The sequence below is a fragment of the Perca fluviatilis genome, chromosome 24, assembly GCF_010015445.1.
Source record: "Perca fluviatilis chromosome 24, GENO_Pfluv_1.0, whole genome shotgun sequence".
NCBI lineage: Eukaryota > Metazoa > Chordata > Actinopteri > Perciformes > Percidae > Perca > Perca fluviatilis.
In genome coordinates, this window is record NC_053135.1 from 15,304,312 (window position 1) to 15,309,629 (window position 5,318).

Consider the following 5,318-nt stretch of genomic DNA (forward strand, 5'->3'; position numbering starts at 1 on the left):
TCTGAGTGCCACGCAAATGCACGGTTGCGAGGGAGCGTGGGCCCGCCAGTAACCCCGGACGCGGGCAGAGCGCGGGGGGCCTGTCCAGTGCTGCTTGCAGCTTTAATTATCAGTGCTCTTTCCTCTAAGGATGATATTTCCAATTCTCAACAAAAGCCAAGATGGGAAATTATTTGCCAGAGGACGTCATTTAAAGTTCATTAGTGAGTCTTGAAGGCAGAATGTTTTTTGATTTCAACACAGCTACAAGCGTACGTAACTGAAAATGTGGTATATAGTAACACATGGTAATTAATGGCACCATAATTGTATGTCCTTTATGAAAGAGTTGGAGCTTTTATTGATATTTGTTTGGTAGGACTTTTCTGCATAGCGGGGCAAAATGGGTTACTTGTATTTGATATAAGATATAATATATATTTTAATTCATAAAGGCACGCGTTACTGTAACAAAACACTTTTACAGGACTAATCTGCTCTCTGCTTTGGAGTCAGTATAAACTCTACTGTTCTACATTATTACTTTATGTTTTACTGGTATCACTAATTGCATCGCATGCTTTGAACTCTAAGCTTAATCATTAAAAATGATAAGTGAATATTTTCTACCACCACCAATATCTGGTTATTTAGCTATTTATACACCCCAACACTGAAGACTTATGCTGCTTTTGCTGCTGTGCGTGTCTATATTCATTTTATATTTCTTTTGCTGCGATAGCATAGTAAGACGTAAGGGCAAAACAGTAGGACTAAATTATTTTACTTGTAATATAATTGCTTCAAGAGGATGCTGAGGCCTTTTAACATTTAATTTTAAATTTAGCTGAATTTTACATTTTTTGTAAACTTTGTTAATAAACATCACCAGTAAATCATAAATTGATATAAAACCAAAACGCATAGTCAATAAGTATCCCTAACTGTTGATTGGGATTAAAGAAGAGAGCTGTACAACCCGCGCACTTGACGTGTCTCCCCATGGATGTATAAGGTCTCCACTTTCTCGATGGATGTAAGCCCCATTCACTTTCGCTTTTGTTGTGCATGAACATGGTATATTATACGAACACGTATATAGCCAAAAGAAGAACTGACTTGTATAAAATTAGCCTGATGATTGCCTCTTCTTCCACACTATGGGGCCCATGGCCCATACATGGATGTATAATAAAACCTTCCAAAAGGTACAAAAGTGAAGCCAACATATTCTGGATTACGGGCCCTGCCATCTTTTTTGGAGCCAGAGTCTGCACAGTAGGGATCGGGCATTGGAGCCGCAACACCTAATCACCCGCTCAACCATTGCTAGTCAATCACAGCTGTCAATCAAGATGTTTTTATAGCCTCACATAGCTAATCCAAACCAAACTTATAAGAAAAATGGAACACTTGAACAAATATCAGGGCGATAAGAAATACCTAAAAATGAGTAACTACAATCTTTGGGAAAATTATTTGACATGTGTTTTGATTTTTTAGTTTGACTCATGTCCCACCGTCCTAACATGCTAACTGCATTTGAGGAATTGAGGACATATTATATCTGAGGTTTACAGTGAGGGGCCCCCTGTAGAGAGCTGGATAAGAGAGCAGGTACTCAGGACCTGTGGACATGGTTCTTTGTTTCAGAAGTTATTATTACTAAAAGTAAATTCCTAACATTTGGTGTGACCATGTTTATATTCAATCAGTGTTCCCATTAAACCCTTCCTCTACACTTATGGCAAATCATTTAAATTTAAAGAGTCTCACTCCGCTGACTGTGTAAACCTTCCACCTGCTTTTTTTGTCTCTGTTTGAATGCACTACCAGGATCTGCATGCATTACATGCAATACAATAGCTTTCCCAAGAGTAAATCTCAAATTCGATATAATTACTGTCTATTATTTTCAGTATGTGAAGTGAGTGCGCTGACACATACTATGGTATTCAGTGCTATGGGTATATTGTGACAGTGTTCCCCTTATGTTCATTTTTGGTAGTCTATTACATTTATTTTTACATATTTCTTCCACAGTGCATAATATTCAAATACTCTTTTCTCAACTGGCAGAATTTTAGAAGTGAGTAAGGAGCAAGACACCTGTGGTGAAGATGTTAGAAAGCATTAGAAATCATGCAAAGAAACATTTTAAATATACATTTTAAATAAACTTAAATAAATGGTGAAGCATATGACCAAATTACCTGAATACTTGTGTGTTGTCTCTTGTAAGGAAGGCATTTGGTCTGGAGGCCAGCACAGAGAGCTGCCCAGACAAAGATAATCAGCTAGGAAGACAGACCAGCCTTGTGTTCCCAGAACTTTACGAGAGAAGGAAAATAACAAATACAACAACTTTTGGACCAAATCTCAAAGAGTATTTTATTTGTCTTAGAAATTCTATAATTTTATTAAGTGGGACGGAAACCATTTCCTCAATGTATCCCTTCATACCTGTAAAACCTGTATTTGGTGTGTTGTTCACACTCGACCTGGACTTCAACCTGAAACTGTTCCGACAGGAGAACATGAATCGAGGTGAAGAAACCCGCATCATCAACTCGTATTGCATCATTTGTGTTTGTTTGCAGATACAAATCGCTCTGCATTCATTTGTGAATTGTTTTTGCGGATACAAGTCGCTCTGCATTCATTTGTGAATTGTGTTGGCAGATAGAAATCGCTCTGCATTCATGTGGAGAGGGCAGCTGCATAGAAGTGATGACAAATTTATGAAGTGGGCGCCCTCCTAGACATTTCAGGTTTTGCTTAAGCTGACTTTGTGGAGCTTAAAGGTTTCTGCAGGATATGAAAAATGTGACTGAGAAGAAAGCCACCATAGAGTTGGGAGTATAGGTGCTGGTCTGTAAGCTTTTGCCCTGATGAGGGAGCCCGGACCAATGTTTGTATTGCTTAAGGCTTTATTCATTCACAGTCAGGTGTATAATAGCAGCTTTGCACATAATGTAATTTCTTGTCTTTTAGAAGAGAAATAGGAAATGGTTGAGGGGTTTTGTAGATAAGATATGATAAATGGTTTGACAAACTATACTCGGTTATTGACACAGATACAGGGAAGTGAACTTGACATATGTAACCCTCATAGATCAATAGATTAATTCTTTAAATTAAAGGAATACTTCACCCTCGAAATTATCATTTGTATATAACATGCTTAACCTGTGTTACATTGAATTCTTTTCTCTCATGCTTCCATGGTGAACAAAGAGTTTTCTTCATTTTTGGATTCTTCATTCACCATGAGGCATGCAAGAAAAACACATTTCTATCAAGAATTCAAGGTAGCACATTGAATAATGGATATAAATTTTAAGGGTGAAGTATTCATCTAAGATTATCATTCATGTTTTGTTTTCAACTTTAAATAGTTAAAGATTCCAAGGGCATGCACCAGACTGCATGTTTTTGACATCTTCCAGAACATCTGGTTTAAATACTTGTTGCATTGTGTCTCAGCTAATATCTATAATTTTTATATAGTCAGGAAATGTTTTAGACAATTAATATAAATTATCAACTTTTCACTTTATATTATATTTTTTGTTTTCACATAATGTTTTATGGACAATCTCAACAATTAATGTATATATAATTCTATATGCTTTAAATATCAAAATTTAAAGGTCCAATGGCATGAAATTTTGGTATTTCTTTTAACATTAATATGCGTTCCCCCAGACTGCCTATGGTCCCCCAGTGGCTAGAAATGGCGATAGGTGTAAACCGAGCCCTGGGTATCCTGCTCTGCCTTTGAGAAAATGAAAGCTCAGATGGGCCGATCTGGAATCTCCTCCTTATGAGGTCATAAGGAGCAAGGTTACCTCCCCTTTCTCTGCTTTGCCCGCCCAGAGAATTTGGCCCACCCATGAGAAAGAGACATCATGGCTTTCAAATGAGCAAAGTGGCTGTTGGTCAAGGCCACACCCCTAACCTCCACCTTGCCCCCCCCTCTCCTCCTCAATATATACAGACACAGAAATGGCACATACTAAGAAAAGGCTCATTGTGGGACTGGCTCTAATTCTGCACCAAGGCTGAATTATGGGAAAGAGATTTCAGAGACAGTATTAGGGGACCACTAAGGCCTATATAAAAGCATCCAAAGAGCAACATGTCATAGGACCTTTAATGTTGAATTTATTTTCAAAGGATTTATTAAAGAACACAAAATGAACACAGAAAGCCACTTCAGATAGATATGTCTCATTTATTCAGTCAGTTATACCACATTAATTTCCCTGAATCGAGGTACAACTGTCATACACTTGGTATGAGGCACTCACCAAGATTATCATTGCCAGTCTTTCCATTGTAGTGTGCAAGTAATTTGATACTTAAGCCAAATGGACATCTCCACTATTCATATTTCTGGGAATTAAAGCCAACAGTGTGATAATAAAAATATTGTTTGGAGATTATACAGTGAAATGTGTCTTAATGTTGCCTAGTAGAGGGTTGTTTTTAACAATGATGATAAAGATATGTAAAAGGGCACTGAGCCTAAAATCTAAACCTCCGTTTTTAATAAAAAAACAACTTTCTTGCCCCTTAAATGCATTCTAGATACTTCTTATGATTTGGGGAAATTGATGGGTTGTTCTCAAACTGTCAAGAAATCAAATGGCTGAGGCAACTTTATATATCCACAAGCAGCTTCTATGGAGCAACTGTAACCCTCTGAATGTTTGTCACGGTGACCGTGTAGGCTGTTGCATTCAGAAGCTGTTCTCTGAAAAACTTAATGGAGAAAAAACAGAATAAACATCAGAAAATCCACCTCATCCCACAGTTTATCTTGTGTACATGCATGATCGTTGATATGTCATTGATGTTAGTTGAAGAGCCTTCACAAAAATGGTTATTTTACACAATCTGATTAACATACCTCTTTAACACCTTCAATGATGGTTTCATTGCTGACCACGCCAATAGAAGTTATCTTCATCTGTAGATATACCAGTGATTCCAAGCCTGTAGGGATAAAAAACAAACATTACATGTGTAAATTGATTTAAGAAAAAACTCTGGGATTTGTGTATGTCAATGTAAAATAATGTCAATGTAAAATAATTCCTGTGTTCTTGAGTTGTTGGGACAGTTGTGTCCTTAAACATACCATTGTTGCATGCATACTCATATATTTTAACCAAGCTATACAAATGCATTTCAACTGCCTAAAGTTATGGCTCTTAATCCATTTGAATGTTAAACTCACTTGTCAATTAAATTGACAATATTTATAGTTTCAATTTTGGACCCATCAAACTGGAAGATTATTTGGTAAAAAATATCTACACTACTGGTAAAAA

At 36.9% G+C, this 5,318-nt stretch overlaps 1 long non-coding RNA gene across 1 annotated transcript; it reads right to left on the reverse strand.

The window, feature by feature from the left end:
* Positions 1–4,196: 4,196 nt before the first annotated feature.
* On the reverse strand, positions 4,197–4,978 carry LOC120554270. The gene is made up of 2 exons (XR_005638341.1): positions 4,895–4,978; positions 4,197–4,746 (listed from the first exon to the last, which is right to left on the reverse strand). It is a non-coding gene; the product is annotated as an uncharacterized LOC120554270 (long non-coding RNA).
* Positions 4,979–5,318: the final 340 nt, after the last annotated feature.